The sequence below is a fragment of the Chinchilla lanigera genome, unplaced genomic scaffold (genome assembly GCF_000276665.1).
Source record: "Chinchilla lanigera isolate Chin_1 unplaced genomic scaffold, ChiLan1.0 scaffold00073, whole genome shotgun sequence".
Taxonomy (NCBI): domain Eukaryota; kingdom Metazoa; phylum Chordata; class Mammalia; order Rodentia; family Chinchillidae; genus Chinchilla; species Chinchilla lanigera.
Genome location: NW_004955474.1, coordinates 9,469,501 through 9,494,561, shown reverse-complemented (window position 1 = coordinate 9,494,561; position 25,061 = coordinate 9,469,501).

The following is a 25,061-nucleotide window of genomic DNA, read 5'->3' as shown; positions in this document are numbered from 1 at the left end:
TCAAGGAAACCCTGGCTGGCAGTTAATGAAGCTGTGGGAAAGGAGAAAGAGTGCAGTGGAGACCTCAGGAAGTGAGAAATGCCAAGAATGTAGAACATCAGCTGAGGAAAGCAGCAAGTATTGAGCAAAGGCAATCCAAGAGAGAGGTCATATGGACTGCAATAAGCAAGGCCATAGTGCTGAGGCCACCAAAGCCCTTTGGAGCTCACATTATAATACCATGGGCCCCTGTGTCAGTTACTTTTCTCTCAATGCTGAAACAAAACACATGACACTTAAAATTAAGGAAGGCAAGGCTTACTTAGCTCAGAGTTTGTGGAGGTTTCCGTCCTCAATCAATTGGCTCCAAGGAAGGGTGGCATGTTACAGAGGCAACACTTGAAGGTGGTAGAAGACAGCAAAACAGAAACAGCAAAAGGAGGGAAAACAGACCCCTTTTCCTCCCTTAGACTGCGTGTGACTTCCATGCCCTAGGGCTGGTGTAGCACTCACACCATGTCACTGCTCTCCTCTTGCACAGCATGACGATGTCTACAAAGTGAGGACCCTGGTCCCAGCTAAGTCACTTAGTTAAACTTCTAAATGTCTCAAGTTCACATAATGTATCAATCACTACAGAGCCAATGCCAGGTATGCAACTACAGAATTTAATGTTTGCCTTGCTGCATTTTGGGGTTGCTTTGGTCTAATTATTTTTCATCTTGTATTTATCTCTTTGGGAATGTGAATGTTTACTCTGTGCCACTATAGTTTGGTATTAAGCACTTTGTTTTTGATGTCTACAGAGGGTCATAGTTAAGACTGTGTCTTGAGTCTCACAACAGACTTTGACTTCAGTAAAAAGGGATAGAACTTTCAAGACTCTGGGAAATGGATTATTGCATTGTTCAGTTGAAGGAAAATACTTGTATCATCTTAGGTGGAGTTTTGACCTTGTGTTTACTTGGGGATTAAGTATTATTTACTGGGATGTGTTTAGGGGTAGGATATGATGGTTGTGTTAAAATGTATAAATTTGATTGGCTTGAGAGACGCTCAGGAAATTGACAGAACTTATTTCTGTCTGAATATATCATGGAGGGATAGCCTTGGGTATTCTATCTTGTTCCTCATCTCTTCCTCTCTGGCACTGCTTCTCTGCTCTTTTTCTCTAACACGATATACTAAGCAAGACCTTAATGTACTAAGCAAACTATGGACTGAATCCCCTCAAAATGTAAGCCAAAGTAAGCCTCTTCTCTGAGTTGTGGGTTTCAGGTATTATTTCTAGCAGTGGGAAAACTAACTAATATATACAGTTTGGTTCACAAATTTAATTCTTTCTGCAATTGTGATCATAAACCAAATTCACCTAAATTATTTTAGACAAATAGTTTCTAGGAATAAATCATCAAATTCACTTTTTGAAATAGTCAATGAATGCTATACTTGATTTATAAAAATGGATGATAATAATTCTGAGACATTATATACATAAAATAAAGAATAAATAGAATAAGAAATAAACAGATTCATTATGTAAGCAGTACGCAGACATCTGTATTTTTACAAAACTCTCTGGGTAAGTCTAATTTGCATCTTCAATGGAGAACCAGTGACTTTGAAGATAGATTTAAATTAAAGATATAAAATTGTAGCCAACACTTATGTAATTATTGGAATTGTGACCAGTAATGCTATACCATTGTCATAACTTCAAGCAAATTAGGACAATAAAAATGTTCTTAAAAATCAAATGAACTATTTCACTGTACCTTAAAATACTGGTTCTTTGAGCATGTATCTCAGTTACTTTTCTCTCACTGCTGAGACAAAATGTCCACTGCCCAAAATTAAGGAAGGAAAGGTTTATTTAGCTTATAGTTTGTGGAGGTTTCAGTCCATACTCAGCTGGCTCCAAGGCAGAGTGGCACATGGCAGAGGGCAACAGTTCATGGCAACAGAAGACAGCACAAGCAATAAGAAGCAAAAGGAAGAGTGGTGGCAACCAAGCTCTTTCTCTTCCTTACATGTGCAAATTATCCACCCCAGGGAGGTGTAACACACCCATGAATCAAAAACTCTAAAGCCCACCTCAGGACTGCATGTGTCTTTGGGAAAACTCAAGGACAAAAACCATAACAGCATGAAATATATTATTATGGGTAGTGAGGATATTAGTCATTCAATCTTCATTATTCACTGGTTCTATATTTGTTAATTTATCTATTTCCTAAAACTCATTGGTAATCCCCAAATTAGTGTTCATGAATGTACACATTCTCAGTAGAGGTCAAACAAGGTCACACTTGCTCCTTTTTTTTTTCCTGTTCTCACATATTAAGTAAATACCCATTTTCAAGTTCAACTTAAGGTGAAATTTGTCCCTATTAGATAAAACATGCTAAATTTGTCATCAGTTGAGAGTCACTGGTCAAATAATTGATTTCAATTTCAGCTGTCACTAGTAGCTAAGTATTGATATCAGTATTTAACAGTCAAAACTTTCTTATCTTCATCTGTAAAATAAATAGAATATTGCCCCTAATTCAAATAATTACTAAGGTGATACAAGAGCTAATTTATTTCAGTACTTGAATTTTACATCTTGCCATTATGAGTACTCAAATAAAGGGAGGCTCTTATAATTTTATTATTTATTATAGATATCTAAAGGAATAGGAATGATCAAAACAATTATTTGTATGCTATGTTGAAATAAACTATTATTCCACAGAAAGCTGTTTAGAATAATTAATTGAACAAAAGTAATTGTTTTCACAGAAGGCCTATATCAATTATTTTTTAAATTCAGTTCCATTGAAGTCTTTGAAGGTATCAAAAAATTTTCAAATACTTTTTGATATCTATTCTCAAATATTTATGATGCTTTAATTTTACATGTGGATTTACCATTAAATTATTGTCCTGAGGTTCTCAATGGATAAGTAGTCACAACCCATTCCCCCAGAGTTAAGTAGATTTCCCTAGTAGCATATGTAATTTCTCTCGATCAGACATTGTGTCTTACTCATTTCCTATTCAATACACAGACCAGTAAAACTTTTAATGAACTTTTTTCTGGTATACACTCTTTTGGCAAAAAATTTTAGAATTGACATTAACTCTTGGAGAATACTAATTTATTACTTATACTACCTTAGGAAGATAAAGAAGATCAAGTCTCTGCATGGTTAAAAGAATGAATGTATGAGATGAAAGATGTAGAAATCTCTCACTTCAAAATAATATTATTCTCAGAGATTTTCTAAATTAAGACATAGTTTTGGATTTATACATATTAGCCTTATGGGGATTACAAGACTGCGATAAAGAAGTCTTGAGGTGTAACTCAGTAGTGTAATGTTTGCTTGGAAAGTGTGAAGCCCTAGGTTCAATCTCCAGCACTGAAAACTAAATTGAGATATAGAAGCTGCTGTAGAACGTAAAGGGAAGATGGATATATTCAAAGATTGATATAGTGCTGATGAAGGGCAGATCTCAGTAATTCAAGAAACCGCTGTTTCCAATTAGGTCTGCCTGCCATATGGTTAGGTATGGTGGGAAGCCTGGAGATGTCTTACTCACTGTTTCACTAAGACCCAGACTGGCCAGTTCAGCACAGATTCTCGAGTCTTAACTTGCAGACAGATAGATAATTATTTTTAATTATATAAACAAAGAGATTTATTATTTTAAAAGAAATGGCTCCTATGATCATAGAATTAAGTCTGCAATCAGCAAGATGGAAAGCCCCAAGAGTCAGTGGTACGGTTCCAGTAGGATTCAGAAGGTCTGAAAGTCAGGACACCAGGTAGTGTAAGTTTCAGTACAAGTACAAGGAAGGATTCATGTCTCAGCCTAAAGCTAGTTAGGCATAGAGACCAGAGGAAGGACATTTACAGACATGCAATCTGGGAAGAATATCCAAATTCCAGAAGATAAACACTCTGAAGAGAGATTTCTAAAGTTATACAAACAAATATATAAACAAACAAAAACCCAAAAACAAACATAAAGGGAAGGCTTAGCCATATGGAAGTATCAAGATCTTCAAATTCCAAGGAATCTGGTGTAGCAGATCACTAAAACTGAGACCTGGAGCAATTAGCTCAAAAGTTATAGTACTTTGTCTTCCAGATTCTTTTTTTTTTTTTTTTTTTTTTTTTTTTTTGTCCTTTTGAGGCAAAGTCTCTCTATGCAGTTCAGGCTGGCCTTGAGCTCACTTTGTAGCCCAGGCTGGCCTCGAACTCACAATCCTCCTGCCTCAGCCTCCTGAGTTCTGGGATTACAGGCATGCGCCACCATGCCTAGCCTCTAGATTCTTTAAATTTGACTTACTTTTAGTACTGAGCTACATTTCCTGTGGAAGTAGGGGATATTTATTTCATTTAATAGTCAACAAATCTGTATGGAATAGGGTAATATCCACCACACAATTTAGTAGCTATTAGTGATACAGTGCCGAATACATTCAGAATCAGTTCCTGTTCTCATAACACTTTCAAAGGAATAAAATATATTCTCAGATTAATATATATTTATATACTAAGGTGTGCATAATGAAAATTCTACTTTTATAGCAGATAATAAAGAAACATGAAGTACATTACAGTGATGGTGCCGGTGCTGTGAAGGCAGAAATCAAGAGGCTTGTCCAAGGAAGTGATCCTTTTAAAATGTTCTTTTCTCTTGTTGCTGATAAGCAGCATTACAAAGGGAGTTCAAAAGTACAAAAGCTGGATGAGGAGGAAGGCAGAAGTGCTCAGTAAGTGAAAGATAGACAGTCTATAAGACAGAGGTCCAAAGAAGAACAGTTATAAAAAGGCAAAGGGAGGAGAGACCAAAACACATAGAATATTATGGGCCATGGGAACTGCTCTGGGCTTCGATCCTAAGTCCAATGGATAATCACTGAAAATATTTAAACTGACAGTGAAGGATCATACCTGCAGTTTAAAAGCAGTCTTTCTGGTAACTGGTGATTGAGTTGTGTGTGATATGGTAGTTAATTTTGTTAGATCTTTTGATCAAGCCAAGACCTATGCAGATAATTGCTTAAACATTAGACCATGATGGTGCCCACGCATCCCCAAAAGTGCTTTTACACAAGGCTATCTTTGTATTATTAGGTAGTATAAGGCAGAGTGACCCTTTAATATGGGTAGCCCTCATCCAATCTATTGAAAGCTTCAACTGAACAGAAGCCTGAATAAAAGAGAAACTGGTCTCTATGCCTAACTATCTTTGGGCTGAGACATGAATCTTTCCTTGCACTTATACTGGTACTTACACTACCTGGTGTCCTGACTTTCAGACCTTCTGAATTCTACTGGAACCATATCACTGATTCCCTGGGCTTTCCATCTTGCTGATTGCAGATACTGGGCTTCTTAGTTCTATAGTCATAGAAGCCAATTTTTTAAAAATAATATCTTTGTTTATATAAATAAAAATAATTATCCATCTATCAATTATCTTTCCATTTATCTATATGCTTCCCATTGGTTTGGGTTCTCTGGAGAAGCCAGTCTAAAAGGGTCAGAAAGAGTGGCCATAGGAAAATCCATAGTGGGTGATCACGGTACTTACTTTATAGTCACAGCTTATTTGCAGAGCCATAAGGAGATCTCTAAAACTCTAATCAGTAAGATTTGATGATAGGTTAGACATGAGTATAAAAAAAGAGGAGTAAGTTAGCTGACGTGAGACATCCTCACTTCAAAACTAAATAGCTGGTAGTGCATACGGTTAGGTCTGATGAGGAAGACCACCATGATAGCACAATTTGGGGTTTTTGAAATACCAAGTGAATAAGTATAAAAGGTAGATCTGGTCTAGAGCTATAGATTTGTATTTTCTTTGCAGATGTCATTTGAATCTATAGATCTGAATGTGATTTCTTAGCAAAAGGCAACAAAATTAGGAAGAAAGAACACTATGATTGAGCTTTGAAAATGTTTCACATTTAATAATGGAATATATGATGGTTGAAATCTCATATGTCCCCTAAAAATCTCAAGCATTCATAAATGGGGTTTTTGGAAGGTGATTGGATTATGGGATTGGGGTGACTGAGTAGAGGATTAATCCTTTGATGAACTCATAGGTGAATAGGAGGAAGGCCTGGTCAGAAAAGGCAGGTCATTGGGTGCGTGACCTAGAAGGGTGGACCTCCAGTCCTGGATCGATCCTTCTCTCTTTATCCTTCCTGCACACCAAAGGTTGAATATTTTCCCTCTACCATGCTGTTCTACCATACTGTTTCTGTGCTAAAGCCAGCTGACCATGCACTGAAACCATGCAACAAAATAAACTCTTTCTGTTGTCAATTGCAGGTATGAGATATTTTGTCCCAACAATAGGAAAGTGAGTGAAATAGAAGGTAATCTGTGAAAAAAAAAATGACTGAGTTGACAGAGACATGAGAAAGATAAGCAAAATGCGGTACCACAAAAGATAAGAGAAAATTGTTTTGGATGAAGACAGACTGTTAATAGAACAAAACATGATGAAAAATTAGCAAAGACTGGATTTATTTTAATGTTAAGGTGATTGTTACATTTACATTGAACTTAGCAAGAACTAATTCTATTTTTTTTCCTGAATGAGATGCCAACTTTTTGAAGTTTTCTGAGTTAGACAGAAAAAAATGTTAGACGTTTGTAGAGACACTTAGCGTTATATGACAAAGGGGATATAGGCTATGAAAAAAGTTACTGACATTTAAGCTAGAAGCAATACAAATATATTTACATGTGAAAAGAAAAGTGTGTTTGAGGGGAAGTGTGCAACTAACAATAGCAGTTTGCTTGGAGTGCTTTTGGGAAATTATTTAGAACCAGAGACAGATTGCAAGATGCTGTTAAAGGGATGGAAGGGCATGGGCTCCTGTGTTAGCTTGAATACCTTAGACAAATCAGCTTTCAGGTAAGAAAAGTTTACTTTGGTTTGACGTTTCAGTCCATGATTGACTGGCTCTGAGGTTGTTTTCAGGGGCGGGGGGGGGGAGCGCTGTGATCAGGAAGTACATCATGGTGAGAACTTACACCACAGGAAGTTACCTACCTGGTAGCCAGGAAGCAAAGCGAGAGAGAAGAAGAAGAGGTGATAGTGTTCATATATCTCCTTCCAGAGCAAGCCCCACATGTAATCCAGTTTCCTTCCATTAGGCCCCATTTGCTAAGGGTTTCACCATCTATCAGTGGCATACAGCCTGTCACATGCATGCCTTTGTGGGACACATATCCCAACCATGGCAACCATTTTGTTTTTTCTATTATCTTCCTGTCAGCTTGTGAAAATTTTAAACTGTTATTTCCTTTCTTATTATTGATCAACATACATTAATTATTTGTATCCATAATTCTGTACGATTGATTTTTAAAGATAATCTCCTCTACTTAGGTAGGTAGATGTAAGGTGTATAGATGCCAGCTCTACCCCTTTTTGAAACAGAATATTTTTTATTAACTGAGTCATGTACTTTTCACAAAACTGGCTAAAATAGCAGTTTATGGTCTGAATGAGTTTCCTCTGCTGTGACTTCTAGAATCTGCTTTCCTCATTCTAATGGTTTGTTGTTTTTGCTTGGGTTATCTTCCCTTTAAGTAGAACTAAGTACAGTATTTTACAGGAATTCTCCAGAGAACAGTTTCCCTAGAAGTTTTCTTTAACATACAATGACAATTCTGTGAGCTCAGCCAGAGCTTTGAAAGTTAAAGATGTAGAGCCCCAGTTCAGTAGTTTCAGAAGCAAAGCATCCATATACTGTCATGATTTGCTGGTACCTAAGCAGCAGGAGGGATGGAAGCAGGAAAAATGCTCTGGATGGGTACATCAGCCAGGGAGGAGGAACCTATAAACCTGAACCAAAATGCTGGCTGATGTTTTCAGAATGAAACAGCAGCAGAGAGTCTGCCATATCATTGAGACCCATTATTTTATTTGTAAATTCAGATACTCTTATACTGAAGACTAACCTCAGTGATCTGCACAGCAATGCCAGCAAGTCCTTTAGTCTTTTACACATGAGACAGCAAAATATTTCCAGACAAATCATCTGTAGGAAAGGAAGACTGCTTCTATCTGTAAGTGCCTTTCCAAATTCAAAATATTCTTCCATGGAAGCAATAGCCAGGAATGGCCACAGAATCTTCTGTGTTAGACAGGTTTCCTTCCCTGAAACACAACATACCTTATGTTTTCTGGAGATTCAGTCCATGGTGAGCTGGTGCCAAGGCAGAAACTTCATGACAGCATGGTGTGGTGAGCAAAGCTGCTTCTTTCATGGTGGCTTGGAAGTAGAGCAGGGAACATGTTCTGAGAGGAAATGGGCCAGGGACCTTACACATATAGTACCCAAGTCATGTTTCCATGACCCACTCAGTCACACCCAAAAGTGTGCATCATTAACCTGTTAGAGACTTCTTAATCCAGTCTAATTGACACTGGAGGATTGACAGTCATACCTTTCATGTCTACCTACTTCTCTGAAATGTCCCTTTCCCTATTCCTTACTCATTCGAGGTATTTCCAGATCTTTACTATATCCAATCAAAAAGGAGAAGGAAAGGAAGCATGTTTGCATCAGAACTGTCACTTTGGAATGTCACAATACATATTGAAAATGATTCAATATTCAAAGATATAGTGTATTTGGTTTTTAATTTTTTTAAAATAGTAGGAAAGATCTGTTATTTTCCACAATCTTCTATTGTGGAAAGAGTCATTATTATAATGTCTGGGAAAGGAAATGACAATGTATTTCAATTGAGTATGTATCCAATGGGCATAAGTCTGCCCCCATCTCTCTATAACCACCTTACCTACTTGCTTATCATAACTGAGACTTCTGTGAGTGTCACAGTGTCGGTGACTGCATGAGACTTTCTGTTCCATGACCCTCCCTTCACACTCTCTTCACTCAATGTTGTACTCTTTCTTATGTTGTTTAATGTCTCTAACTTTTCTTGTGACCTCTGGTGTGTAGCGTGTCTGTCACACAGTACTGTTAAAAACACTGACAGGTGAATGCACACATTTCAAATTATTTTAAATATTTAATGATGAATATTATCACATCAAATGCTTCTATCGTATTTCAAATTACTCACTAATACATTCTTTTAAAATGAATGTATATTTTTCTCTATGTTAAGTGAGATGAGTTCATTTTTCTCCCTGTAAGGTATACATGCATATAAAATGTCAAAATATTATACAAATGTGAACACACATGCTAAATTTTAAAATATTTTCTAGACTATTTCTTTAATTATATATAAATTATATTATTATATTATATAATTAAATATATTTATGTTATATACTTATATTTATATTATATAATTATATTTATAATAATTATTTTTAATTATATATTCATTGAGGAAGTGTCAGATATATTAGTGAGAACACTTTCAAAAAAGCATAAGATTTATGGCTTCATGTAATTAAAATTAAAGGTGTAAATCTGGATATATTTAGATCGAGGATATCAAATTGTGTCTTTCACAGCTTGATGTGGCTTGTATCTAGATGACCCCCAAAGCTTCATGAGCACATATGTCGGGCTTTTGTCCAGAGATGGCTCAATCTAGGGCACGTGATACTGAGATTAAGGATGCGTGGTACTGAATTAGTCCACTTATTGGAATTAGCATAGTTCTGGGTGTGGATAATGGAAGCCCTATCCTGGGTGTAGATGGCACCAACCGATGGCTTATAGCCTGGATGGGGTGTAAAAAGAATGACGGAAGGCAGAGTTGCCACTACTGCTGCTTTCTTGCTTCTTGCCTGCTCTGCTGTTTCTCTTCTGAGTTGCCCTCTGCCATGCTGCTCTGCCTCAGAGGCAGCCAACTACAGACTGAAACTTCTGTACACTGTGAGCTGAAATAAACCTCTCCTCTTTTAACTTGTGGGTTTTGGGTATTGTGTCTCAGCAACAAGAAAGTAACAAAGACACAACTCCTCCTGAACTGCTTTCTCTCTCTCTCTCCTCTCTCTCCCTCTCCCTCTCTTTTTCTCTCAACCTATCCCTTCTTATATTGCATTTTTTACATTAACTTTGCTCTTCCTGAAGATTTTCTTTTCTTCAGCAATATAATAGTACAAACCTTTTATTTTGGGAATTATAATATAAAAATTTTCTAGCCAATTTAATATTATACTCTGAGGATAATTTGTTTAAAATTACATCATGATAATCTCTTTGGGCCACTAAATGTTTAGTTAAAATTTCTTTACTGTACCAAATTTAAAACTATCTTATGAATTTAAAGCTTTTAGAAAATTATTCCTTATGGTGGGAATAATACTTTTTAATTTAAAATATACTGACTTCCTTTTGACTTTTTCTTGACATAGCCCTTTTTTTCCCAATGAAGAAATTTAAGAAGAATACAGAGGCTGCAGAGTAATAATATGCTCTTCTTTGTATATGAAAATGACAGTCCTGACCTGCCATTAATTCGGGCACTTACAGCTATGATAGATTTTTTCTGGATCCATCTGCCTTTCCTTCCAGGCACACCAGGCTTCTCAGGACGAAAGACATAATCAGTGGCCTCAGAACAGAGCAACGCTAATGAGGATGACCCTGACCTCATGAGAATAGTGTTCTGACCCTCTGACCCAAACAAAAATAGGAAAGGCTGAATAGTACATTTAAGAGTAACTTTGAGATTTGTTCTATGAGTGTGAAGATAAATGAGTAAATAAATTCAACTCACAAGTAGAAACACTTAGATTATTTTGTGATATTTGAAACATAAAACTTAAACTGAAAACTATTACACTGGTAAAATGAACTACATTATCATTCCTTTTAACTAACATGAGAATTACCTTTCCTTTAATGTTACCATAGTTAATAGGATCAAAACCTTATTATGATAATTAAAGCCACTAAAATGCTTTACATCTTTCTCTTTTTAAGAAATACATTTACTATCTATTTATTAGGTCTTTTTGAATCATACACTGAACTTGCACAGTTTTTAGAAATTTTGAAATAGCATTTTCATCAGGCAATGTATATTTAGATTATAATTGAGTGGGATCAAAGAGTTTGACCAAAATAGATGGTATGAAAGACCCTCTTCGATGTGTAATTAGACACATACTATGTATCTTATCTCTTTTAGTGCTGATAATTCTGAGTTACTATCTGGAGTCTGTATTACTAGCATGCTTATATAAGTTAATTATTTATGTGATAGTATAGGGAAGCTCTACTAATAAAAATTTAAAATATACTATTGCTATATAGCAATTATATGAAAACATGCAGAGACAAATTATTATTAATTTTTCCTTTTTTACTTAACTATGAGACCAAATTCATTTTCACAATAAATCACCAACATTTATATACAAAACAATTTTTGGTGGCTGACATCAGAAAAGAAACTATGAATTAGTCAGAAGGAAAAAAAAGAATGAAACAACTATATCAATGAGTGTTGGTTGAACCAATCTATTTTTTATAGACTATTTTCCCGCACCCCCAAAATGGCAGAATCAGCTCTTGATTGTATAAGAGTGTAAGAACATAAAGCACTTTTTTGACCATAGGCATTATCCATTTTCAGATAAGACATAAAACCAGAGGCTTGGTGCTTTCTGGAAGAATGGAGGCACTCACTCCACTGTCCTGGCCAAATTGCAATTTGGATGGTTACATTCTGCTTCCTTTAAAGGTCCCTGGTTGGTTCAGTTCGATGAAGAGCTCTTACTTCTTGCCTGAACAGTTCCAGAATGTGGCTGTGCTCTGGGAGATGGTTGCTGGGTTTATTCTTAGATGAATGAATGTCGACACTGCCACACACACACACAAATATGTGAACAGCGAATTTGGATCTCCATATGAAAGGACTGCTTCTGCACACCTCTACAATTTTATACAACTAGAATCCCATTGCATCACTGACACCAGGGAAATAGGTTCCCTTCTTCTCACTACATAAAAGTATTCCAGCTATTGAGGAAGGTGATGATTACACAATTTTTAAGATTCAGTTCCATTCTAACTAAAGCCATCCCACATAAAATGAAAAAAATAATTGATAATGTATTAGAAATGTGGAAATGGTGTATTGTTTACACCATCTTGTGGCTCTCGGGACAATCCAACTGATAAACACATTACTCTGACTTACATTAAGAAAGCTCCAACACATGGGCAGCAATTTTTAAAGGAGATTTCCAGTAACCTCTAACTACTCCAGGTTACTATTCACAATAAGAAGAGTGGAATTTCTGAAGTCTCCCTAAAGAGAGTAATAGCGGGATTTAGTTCCTAGTGGATTACAACCCACATTATGAAACTACTGCACATTTGGCACAATTATGCACCACTGGCAGCCTTTTCTCAAAGGAAGGCTCATGTTAAATGAACACTTAGAATCATTTTGGAACTCATGCATCTTGCAGCTAACACTGTGCTAAGTTAAGCAGCTAACACCATGCCCATCTGGTAGAGAGAATATTAGGGCTGCAGTATCATCAGTCCTTTCCCCCTTAAAAGCTTTGATTTCATTGAAAGTGACCTGTCAATGTGCTTTCGAAAATGAGATACTTTGCAAAATGTGCTGAATAGAACGGAAGGACATTCAGTACATAATTTACTGTCTTCCATTGTTGTTTTTAAGATTTCCCAGGATCATTCATTTTGGTTGTTTTTCGCCTTTGGTGTCCAGTGAAGCCAGTGTGGAAGATATCAGGGGTACTGCAAAGTTGATTGAATGAGGCACCTTTGCAATAAGACGTACTGGCCACTACTGTCCAGTGTGCAGTTGGGAAGGTAGACTATCAGATGAGAATTTGAAAACTTTACTAAAAAAAATACAGGCTTCAGTTTGCCTCCAGAAGTAAACATTTGGAAACCTGAATTTCAAAGGATGAAACAAGTTTATTGCATACTCTCACTACTTTTACCAAATGAAGGTGCTTTAAAAATTCTGCCACAAAATTTAGCCAAAAATGTAATTATATGACCACATGCAACAAATTCTAGTCCCAGTCACCTCAAAGTAATACCTGTTTGGAACAAAATACAAATGTGAATCAAGCAAATAAGTCTCCTGCAAAGAAAACCAATTAGGGAAAGTTTGAATTGACTACTACTTATCAAAAAGCCTCTCGAGCTGCTGCTCAGAGTTGATTTATTTAACTTACTTTTTGAAATGATTTATTTTTACATAATTCACAGTGCCCTGAACCTAGTTACCCGACTTCTAAGTCAAATTTAGAAAGCTGGACAGAGGCCACTAGCAACCAATTGTATGAATATTCTGGGAAGGTTTCAACACTTTCAACACTTCAAAACTGCGGCAGCCTCTCAATTTCAAGGTCTCTTCTGCCATTAGTAGATTCTAAGAGAGGATAAAGCGAGATGACGTCAGGCATCACAGTTTTTTTCCTCATGTTTATTTGTTAATTTTCAAGAGAGCAGGTGGGAATTGTCCTGTAGTTTTACATATAGTTTTATTTTCAAATATTGTCTCTCTGTTCCTCAATTTACTTAACCATTCTAGAAGAATAGTGATCACTATTCCATAGATGTAGATAAAAACAAATTTGAAGTTCGTACGTATTTGACAGATTGTAAACATATCACGATCTTATGAAACACTAACAGAAAAAGAATACGTTTCAAATGTTGAGATTTAATATGTATTAGAAACTTCTTTAGAGGTAATTAAATTTAAACTGTTGATAAATTATCAGTGAAATTCCAGGTGTTTTGAGAATAATTTTACTTCAAACTTTATAGTCCTTAAGTGTTCCAAATACCTTACATTATACTCCACAAAATACTTTGGTTTCGTTTACTATACTTTGCAATCTTTTTGTAGGTCTTAGGGAGAATAAATGAAAAAAACCCACATCTATCATAGTTATTTTCTTTTCTCTCATATTCTACTGACTTTCAAAATAAATATTGAGAGTTAGAAGCAGGTTTTAATTTGTATTTTATTTATGACATGCCATAATTGTTTCTGTTGTATTTATCATTCTAATTTCCAATCTGTCTTTGAATTATCAATTCTTTTGGCTGATGAAACATCCCTTAATCTTTGTCCATATTATAAAACAGAAATTTATATTGTTAAATTACAAAATTAATTCATAAATGCGTGTTCACTATATACACACTAAATATTAATAGTTTAATGAAATAATATATTAAAGCCCATTTTATATATACCTACACTTTTAAGTAGCCATCTTGGACTTTGGAGCTTATATAAATATTCATATGTATTACATACATTTCTTTTACATGCATATATGTACATTTTTTACATGTATGGACTTACTTGATATAGAAGTCCTTGAAATTTCATATTTTAGAGATGTCATATTGTAGGATAAATATTTAATTTATTTAATCCATTCAATAGTACTATGATTATTTTTATACTACATACACAATACTACTTATTTTAATTAACTTACAATACATTAAAATGTTCACAGTTGCTAAATTACTATCTCTAAACCTATATCAATTGGTACTGAAATTCTGCAGAGTACAAGTATGCAAGTTTTTGCAACAGTTAGCCCACTGAATAATGTTACTCTTTGAAATATTCTCAAAACTGAGAGGCAAAAATGATTGTCTTTACCCTCACTGATAATATTCAATTAGTGTGTAGTTTTCTAGGCTATATACATTTGTTTGAATTATTTGTATCCATCTAAAACTATTTTTATTTTTTCTTCTCTTTAAAAATTAAATACACAGTTTGATGAAGAAACACATAAAAATGCAAATATTAATGGGTTACTATGTAATGCTTCTGTACATGTGATGTATTTACATGTCTTACATATTCTCAAACATTTATCATTTCTTTATAATAAAAGCTTTCTAAATCTTTTCTTCTAGGTTTTTCAAAATACAGTGCATCATTGCTATCTGTATTCACCCTACTGTGCAGCAATACACTAGTACTTCTTGTTCCAATCTAACTGTGACTTATTACTATTGATTAACGTTCCCCATTTTTTCCCCTGCTACTCTCTCCACTCTGTGGTAATCATCATCCTATGCTCAACTTCTGTGACATTAGTTATCTTAGATGTCACATATGAGTGAGATCATGTGGCAGTTGCTTTTTGAGCTTGGGTATTACACTAACATAACAATCTCCAATTCTACGCATATTGTCAAAAATGGCGGAGATTTCATTCTTTCTTATGGGACAGAGGTATTCCATTGTGAAGAAGTAGCATGGTTTCTCTATTCATTTATCAATTGATGGACATTTGGATCATTTTCACTACTTGGCTATTGTAAATAGTGCTTCAATGGACATGGAAGTGCAGAAGTTTCTTCAAAATATTAACTTCATTTCCCTGAGATGTATTCCCAGTGGTATGATTGCTAGATCATGTAATAGTTTCATTTTAAATTTTTTGGAACAGCCCTCATGTTATTGTCCATAATAGTTGTACTATTTCATATTCCCACCAGCAGTGTGCACGTGTGCTCTTTTCTCCACCCTCTTGAGAGTATTTGTTCTCTTTTTCCTCTAGTCTTTTTCATGACAACTATCCTTATTCCAATAGAGTTAGATCTCACGGTAGTTGTGGTTTTCACTTCCCTGAAGATTAGCGATGTTCAGCAATTTCCACATGCCCATTGGCCATTTCTATGGCTACCTTTATGAAATGTTTATTTAGTGCTATTGTCCATTTTAAATTTGAGTTATTTGGTTTCTTTGCTGTTGAATTGCTTGAGTTTCTCAAAAGTGCTGGGCATTTATTAGATATGTAGTTTTGTTATATTTTCTCCCATTCTGTATGTTGTCTCTGCAAACATGGTTATTGTTTTCTTTACCATGCAGAATACTTTTAGTTTGGTACAATCACATTCATCTATCATTACTTTTGTTTCCTGTGCTATCGGAGTCCTGTTTTAAAACAGCCTGCTCATTCTAATCATGATTCATGTTATTCTGAGTTCCACTAACGTGTAAAAAACAGATTTTTGATTTTAGAAGTTAAAAATAAGAAGATGGGAATGATTGTGTCACTGCTATCCCAGCCTTCTGAGGGGCTGAGGCAGGAGAATACAACTTCAAGCAAAATTTGGGAAGCAGAGATTTAGCAAGATCCTGTCTCAAAATGAAAAAGGGGTATGGATGTAGTTTAATACAAAGGCCCTTGGTTCTATCCCTAGTACCACAAATAACAATGGCAGTAATTACTATAAATAAAAGTTTTTAATGAAAAACATATTGAGAACTAAGTGGGTACATTAAGGTTTATATTTACACAACATTGATCTGAATCTAAAATGAAATATTGAAAAGTTCAATTCAGTAGCTAAAAAATGAACATGAAAATGGTCCCATGAGACTACTGCATAGTATGTATTGGCAAATCCCAGTGCTGGATAGACTATGATGATGTTATAGCTTTCTTACACTGATGCTTGGAGAAAGTGATGGAAACTTTCTACAATCTAAAGAATGTTTGCTAATATGTAAGAAATGTCTCAAAATGACACACGAATATTCCACTATAAAGAATACATTCTAAGGAAATAATCAGAATTAAAGAAAATGATTCTTCTGCATGATTTTACAATGGTTTAAGTTATAAATAGTAGGACAGTACAAATTAATACTAGTACTATGGTTTAGACACCATAGCTATATAACATTATGCTGCCTTTGCAAACTGTTGTAATGACTGAATAAACTATTAAGCAATCAATTCCCAGAATAAAGAGGCAGAAGAAAGGTCAAAAGAAGGAAAAGTGGAACATCATCCAAAATATGCAAATATGCCTGAAAGACTGCAATAAAATGTAACAAAATGATTGAGTGCATAATACTTTTATATCATCTTCGTTTCCTGTTTAATTTACTCTATGCTGTAAGATTTATAAAGATTTTATATTCATTGTAAATGAAGGAGAAAGTTTAAATATTAGAAACAAAAACATGTTGGACTAAAACACTCAAGATAAAAAGTTTACATTCTCCCCTGCAAACTCTTGATTTACAGATTAAATTGTTATTTAAGTGAATTGAAACTTGCTCAGCTGTGATAATTGAAAGTCACTCTAGTATCCCAAGTCAAATTACAGTTTGAGGGACCTGACTTGAATAAGAAATAAAAGGGACATTTGGCTTACAATTTCCACTAGTAGTAAGAGCTCTGACTTTGAGTAAAAAGTAATATCCCTAAGTGCTGAATTAAAAGGTTACCTGTGTAGAAGTCAGAGTTTGAGAACGTTAATTTTGTTCTAGTTGCCAAGACAATCATTTTTTTTTCCAGTATCAGGAATCGAACTTACAACCTTGTGCTTGTCACGCATGCACTGTGCCGCTGAGCTAACTCCCCAGTCCCTGACAATCATTTCTTTCACTATATGCTCAGATAGTAGGTCAGGTGCACCCAGTCTTTTAGGGTGTCTGCACCACTCACCCGTTCCACTTGCAGACCCCATGGGGAGAGGAAGAGACCAAATAAAAGCACAAAAATGGCAAATATTGATAAACATATTTAACTATAATCTTAATAAATTACAGTGTGGCAGAATATTGACATCAACCACCACATCAACTTTAAATAAGAGCTTACTGAATTTCACATATATAAAATAGAAACTTTGACTTCTACCTATATATCTTTGTGTGTGTGGAAAATCAACTTCACAAATACATTTCAAAATAAATTATTATTTAAAATAAGCATGTTTTAAATTTTCAAAATGTCTTTTAAGTGAGCATTCCTTTAAAATGTTCCAAATATTTTTACACTTCATGACCAACTAATGAAAATTTGAAGCTTTTAGAAATTTGAAGCCAAACACATTACTCTCATAATATGGCCTAAATTACATTAAAGTTTATTTTCCCATTGCAAATGTTCTGTTTTATGTTTCCAGAATATATATTTCTAGGCAAAAAGATGTAATTTTTACTGTCTCACTTATCAGACTCTGTGTGTGTGGTTTCCAAAATATTATAGAAAGAATAGAAAAATAATATTGAACTTTGATGTGAGTTAAATCTAATCAAATGTTATTTTGGATTTCATTTATTGGAATTACTAGTGGTTCAAATAATACCTCAGCCTTGTTGGAATTTCTAGAAGCCTAAAACTCAGCACCTTCCTATTTGTGATTGTTTATCAGAAAGGGAATGATAAAGCAATTAGAGACTTTTCTTGTTTATATAGATAATAGTGGAGAGCCTCACAGTTGTAGGAAAATGAAACACCTCTATCATACCCTAGAACTAAATATATTCACCTATCATCTTAGTTACTTGCCTCTCTTTGCTGAGATAAAATACCCAATGCCCAAAATTGAGGAAGGAAAGGTTTATTTAGCTCACAGTTTGTGGAGGTTTCAGTCTATAATCAGCTGGCTCCAAGGCACGGGGGCAACACTTCAAGGCAGTACAAGACCGCAAATGAAGCAAGCCAAAAAGGTGGGGAACAAGCCTCTTTCTCTCCCTTATGTTGTCAGCAGGCTGCTCCCACCCAGCGGGTGTGTAGCACTCACATAATCTCCATGCCCTCCTCTTGCACAGGCTCAGGATGAATACAAAGTAAGGACCCTGGCCCCCTGTTGAGTCACTTAGTTGACCTTTTAAACTTCTCAAATTGACACAATGTACAACATCCTAGAGCCCTAAAGGCATGTCCTTTTCACTCCAGGATGTAGAACTGCTGAGTCACTTAGCCAAGCCTCCAGACTCAAGTTGACACAATGTATCAGCCATAACACCTAACCAAAGACAATTAGTCCAAGGATGATCTTGCTCCATCTGAAACATATCACTTGGAAGGGCAGAGGTAAATTTCCACTGTGGGGAACTTGATTAACTTTCCAAACCACTCAATCAGGAAAGTCATTCCTTCTATAAGACAGGAAGTAAATAGTGGGGAGTAGGGGGGATGAACCAGTGATAGTAGACTAGTAGACCCATTGCTTCATGGAGATGAACATAAAGAGTGAAAACAAGAGATTTCCATTTTGGTTGAATAAACCTGTGAATATTGTTAACCTTTCCCATGCCTCATTTTTATTATATAAATAAGAATAATTTCAATTATCTTTAGTAAAGTTAATTAAAATTACAGAAAAGTATTTAACATTACTTAACATTGATATATTCAAAAACCTTTGTCTCTTATCATAACTACTATTACTAATGAATGATGAAAAGCATTAGGTAGGTAAATAACTGTGACTACAGATATTTTACCTACTTGTTCAAAGATTTTAAAATGTATGTTTCAAATAACTCATGGAAATATAGTACATGTTCTACATCTGTTTATCATGGACAAAGAAAAACTGATACTTAAATGTGTTTCATTAAAATTAGTTTGAATGGTGTGTGGTCACAAAATATTTTACATTTTAAATTTTTAAAATTTATTACAATAAAAGACAGATTGTTATTAGTCTCCTTCAAAATGCTCCCCCTTGACTTAATACACTTCTTTCTTGCCATTCCCTAAAGCAATTTTGGAAGTCTTCTTTTATGAGTGTCTTTAGTTGTGGTGTCCTTGCTGCTTCAATGTGCAGAATCAGTTCAAAATGTTTATGGAAAATTGTCTCAAATAAAAATATTACAGTGTGTTGTCATCCTCCTCATCTTAACCAGACCTGGAACCATGTAACATCTGGCTCTTCCCCAGAGTCAAAAAAACCATGAAAAGTAAATGTTGGGAATTGATTCAGGACACCGAGGCAGTCATGACAGACAGAAAACTAAAGACACTCATGAGAATGAACATTCATAACTGCTTCAGAAAATGGCAAGGTTAGTGGGATAGGCATGCTCAAAGTGAGGGAGAGTATTTTCAGAGTGAATAATGACAGTGTGTCTTTTACTATAATAATTTTAAAACTTTAATCGCTAACCATATTTTGTGATCACACCTTCTTGTGTGCATGCTTGTGCGTATGTGAATAGTAAAAGGATTTTAAACTGGTCATAATGAAGCATACCTGTAATTCCAGGACTCTGGGAGGCTAAAATAGGAGGATAGACACCAGCCTGTGACATTTAGCTACTTAATGAAACCCTGTCTCAAAATAAAGCACCCAAGATATATCTCAGTGGGAAGAGCCTGTGGTCAATCTTTAATGCCAGCAGAAAAATAAGTGATTTCAGCTGAAGTAGAAAGATACAGAATACACTGGGTGTTTCTTCAGTGGAGTCCCGTGATTGTGAAGTACTCTATTACAGATGCAGATGTTCTACTCTTCTGTGTGTTGATTTTACTGCATACTCATCTAAACATCTACTACTGAAAGGTAAGCAGAAAAACAGAAACATTCAACACAAAAGCATTTTTGTGGTTAAACAGATTTAAAAATTTCTAAAATAAGAGGCAGGATTGAAAGCAGCAAAATGATGCTAGAGATTTAGGAGGACTTTTATGCAAGAATTGTGAAGGATTCTAGGTCATATATGAAATGCATAGTGTATATTTACTTCATAGAACCCATGAACTCTGTTTTCTAAGAGATTTTCTTTTTAATCCTCCCCTTTTACTGTACTATGTGTTCATCAGCATTGATTTAATACAACATCATCTAAGGGATGTGATAAGTTGGTGTTTATGTCTGTCAAGGGACCAAGAAGATGAAAAGTAGGCATCACCAAAAGATGTAATTTTATGTTGGTGATACCCCTACATTTTTCTTAATTATTTCTGACATTTTATCTATTTCACCATGAGCTTCCTTAGAGGATACAGATGAAGAAAAAAATGTTCTTCATGACCTAGAAGAAGAAATACATCTTCTCTTAATAAATCCCACCTGAAATCATATAGGGGAGGGAAAGAAGGAATAACAGTTAACATTTATCATTTCGACTGTTTGATTTGCTAAACTCTTCTAGGAACCTGAAAGATAGTTTCTTTTCACCAGGAAGATTTGAGATAAAATGTGAGAGTCTGAGAAAAAGACTTTTAGATAACTATATGGGGATCTATTCAATGGAAAACTGAAATACGAACACTCCATGCTCTGCTTGTGTTCACCTTAAACTATCTTGTTAATCGGTATGGTATCTGGCACATAGGTATTCAGGAAGTGTTTCTCCAAATACATACTTTGTATGTCATATTCCATTAATTAAGATACTGTTTCTCTTTTGAGAAGTGTGTGAAACCAGAACATCAAACACAAACAGCACATGAAGCTTAAAAGGAGGATCTCTCACATACAATAGCTCTATGAGCCTAGTGTGACAATTACATTTTATGATATGCCATAAATGATGTTATTGAAACAAGATTCTAAAAATTAAAAATGTGAAGGGAATATTAATTATTTCTTATTTTTGACATGCTGGTATTAAATTTAGGGCCATGTGCTACTCTTGAAGTACAATCACAACCCAATCAAGGAAATAGTAAGAGGTAAAGGCAAAAATCTGTATGTTGTGGATAGTCTGTGTTTGTTTTTGTCCACTTGAGAGGGTATAAAAGGAGTAATAGCCTTTTTCAAGATGGCTCCAGTGAACAGTACTTCTCAATATTAATAATTCCTTGTAACTTCCTCTTACACTGAATCTGACCCAATATAATCAATACAATGAAGCAGAAATGAGTTTGAGTGTCTTATAAATCTAAGTCATATGAAGCTTAGTGGCTTCCTTCTTATTCCCTTGGAAGAAATCTTGGAGAAACCAGCCACAGCACAAGAGTGACTATGGTGAGACTGCCATATTGTTAAGTCCAAGTTAACCCAATAGAAAAACTGTATCAAGAGATATATCCAAACTGTCTCCTATCATTCTAGCCTGCTTAGCTGAAGCATCAGACATTTGACCAAAAAAGCCATGTAGCTCAGAAATGCAGCCCAGTTAAGCCTTCAGATCATTTCATTTCCACTCCATCTGTCTATTAATACATGAGAGAGACTCTAAGCAAGAACCATATGTCTGAGATCATTGAATTTATGTAAATAATTTTTGGGCAGGTTGTTAAGTAGCAATAGAAATAAGAACAATTTCTTATGAAGTCATCAGATTGTAGTAGAGTTCAAACATGTTTATGGATTGTCATTTATTTGATCGAATCAAATTTAACATATTAAATTAAACCAAGTATATGGATAGTCATTGTTATGCCTAGAATTCATTATAAAACTTTATGCTGGGGCACAAAATGGGGAGGGTGTATGTTAAAGAGACAGTTAAAGGAATTTCAATTGCCAAGAGTGAAAATGTACTCATAACCATGTACTTCAGGCCCAATAGTACATGGAGGTAAGTAGATTATCGTGTTCCTTAGTGATACAATAGGTGCTTAGCATATGTAAAGCTATAGGCTCCATTCCCAGTTAAAAAATATTAATTTTCCCTTTCCTATTTCATCATTTTAGTTTATTCTCCATCTTAATAACGTTTTGTATACATCCACCAATATATCCCACTACCTTTGGAAAACATCATTTAGCTCTCTTCTTTTATGACTGCAGTTTGTTTTTTAGATTTGAACACTTCCTTACTTTTAAGCAAATCAAGATGCTCCAGGGTGACAGATTCCTTGATTCAACCATTGAATCAGCCATTTCTCTAAAGAGACTTAGGTGTCACTAATGGAGATAGATATTTCGAAGTGAAGCTGTGAGTGCTAAGTGGGCATGTTGCTGCTACTTTATTTTAAGTGTGTGTGTGTGTGTGTGTATGTGTGTGTGTGTGTGTTAGTTATTAGGGATTGTACCCCATTCCTTGTGTATGCTATGTGAGGTTTCTGCCACAGAGTTACACCTTTAGACTTTTTAAATTTTATTTTGAGGCAGAGTCTTGCTAAATAGCTCAAACATGGCTTGAACTTGAGATCCTTCTGTCAATATTACAGGTACGATCCACTATGCTTGCTTTATTTATTTTATTTTTAATCCTGGGTGACTGTCTGTGTCTTAGAAATGGAGCATATGTTTTTATTTCAATATAATTGGCATTATAATGGTATTTCAATGTTTGTGTTGTCTTTGTTTAACTTCTTTTATTTCATCTCATATTATTTTTTTGATTGAATGTCTTATTTTTTCATCTCATTAATATGTATGACATGTACTGATTATGGAATTGTAGTGTTTATCCTATTGTTAAAGCATTTATTCATAAATTTGAAAGTCTGTATATTTACCGTCTTTCTGGACAACATAAAACTTCGAATTCTTTCATTTCTCTTTCTCCCAGTCTGTACCTTATTCTTGTATTTTGTTTTAACAAGCTCCATAATTTCTGTCTTTCAAATAGTGTTTCTGTTGCTTTATACTGTTACTTTGTATTTAAGTTTATCCTTTTTTAACTTTGTCCTTTTCTTCTTTCAGTGTTAGGGATTGATCTCATGTCCCTGAACATCCTTGAGGTTTATCTCCAATGATGACAAATATTTTCATATTCGTATTATGGAGATGTCTTTACACACATTTTAAAAGGATCATTCAGGACTTTAAATATGTTTTATTATCTTCAGACTTCTATTGTTCTGTTGAGGAGTCCACTATAGATTTAGTTGTTGTTCTTTGTAGATTTGATATCCCTGGTCCCTTCCCTCAGCTACTTTAAATCTTATCTCCTGTTACTGATTTTCAAAACGGTTAATATAATTGTCTAGAGTGGTGTGTGTGTGTGTGTGTGTGTGTGTGTGTGTATGAGTGTGTGTGTGTGAGATCCCATCATAATTTATGAGGTATTTTTTTTTTTTTTTTTTTTTTTGGTTTTTGCTCCGGTACCGGGAACCGAACTCACGACTTTGCGCTTGCCAGGCAGGCGCTTTTGCCGCTGAGCTAAATCCCCAGCCCCTATGAGGTATTTTTGAACCTGTGATCTGAAGAATTTTGTCAAGTGTTGGAAACACTTAAACTGTTTTTTAGCCTTCTTCCTTTCTACATCCTCCTCTTCTCTCCTTGAGCCTCCTTTCCCCTCTTCTATCCTTCCACTTGTGGTCATATCTGGTTTTGTACTTATATATGTACCTGTATATATCTATTTCTAAATCATATTTTTCCATTTTCCCCCTTCTGTCTTCATTCAGACTTCATTGCTAATATTTTCTTTAAATTTATCTTCCAGTTTGTAAGCTCTCTTCACTTGTATATTAGCTACTAATAAAGCTTTCAACAAGGTAATAATATAATTCAGTATAATTTTTATATCTAGAATTTTGATAGTGTTATTTTTGTAGTTTTGTTTCCTAATATGACTTTTAATTTTTTGCTTAAATATATCCCATAAATATGCTGTAGTATGTGTCTGTCTGCTCCACACTGTTACTGTTTATGAAATTACGTTTTTCATTCCCTTTTCTTGGTTTTCACTCATTTGTTTTAGCTTAAAATATAGATACAGTTCATTTTTATTTAAAGTCAGTCATTTCTACTAAATATCATTATAGTAACTGAAATTTCTAGACACAATTTGCATTTGCTCCTCATTGGTGATTGGGACACTTGCAATCACTGGTAATTTAATTGCTTCCATGGTTTTTGTTGTTTTAAAGATAAGCTTTGGCATCTTCCCGGAAAAGTGGAGTTTTTCGTATTTCTTAGGTAATAACCTTTTAGAGTCATATTGTAAAGTTTATCTATAAAGAATGTCTGCCAAAAAGCTCTCAGCGAACACTAGAATTCATTATTGACCCTCCTTGCTCAGATGCTATTAAATGTATTAATTAGATGATTAACTTTTCCACCTATCAGCAAAGGATGCTAGTACAACAAAGGCCTCCACAGAATATAACACTTAGCACTCAAGGAATCCTTTTCCTGAATTGTATCCTAGTGAGTTTTTACTACCTTTTGTTCTCTGGTGTATTCAAGCGGGTGTGTGAAACCTGTTTTATCTAGTCTTTCTATTTTTTCTTAGTGGAAAAATGTGCTCAAGTGGCCTATTCCAATGTTACAAGAACCAAAAGCTCTGTATTTGTATTTCTCTACATTCTTACAAAAATATAAAAGAAACATAGCATCTAGATTGGTAAGTATTCCAAATTTTCTTTCCTGCCTACAGATGCTATTCAAATTATGATGGTGTTGCAGCCTAACAAACCTATCCTTAAAGGAACTATCATAA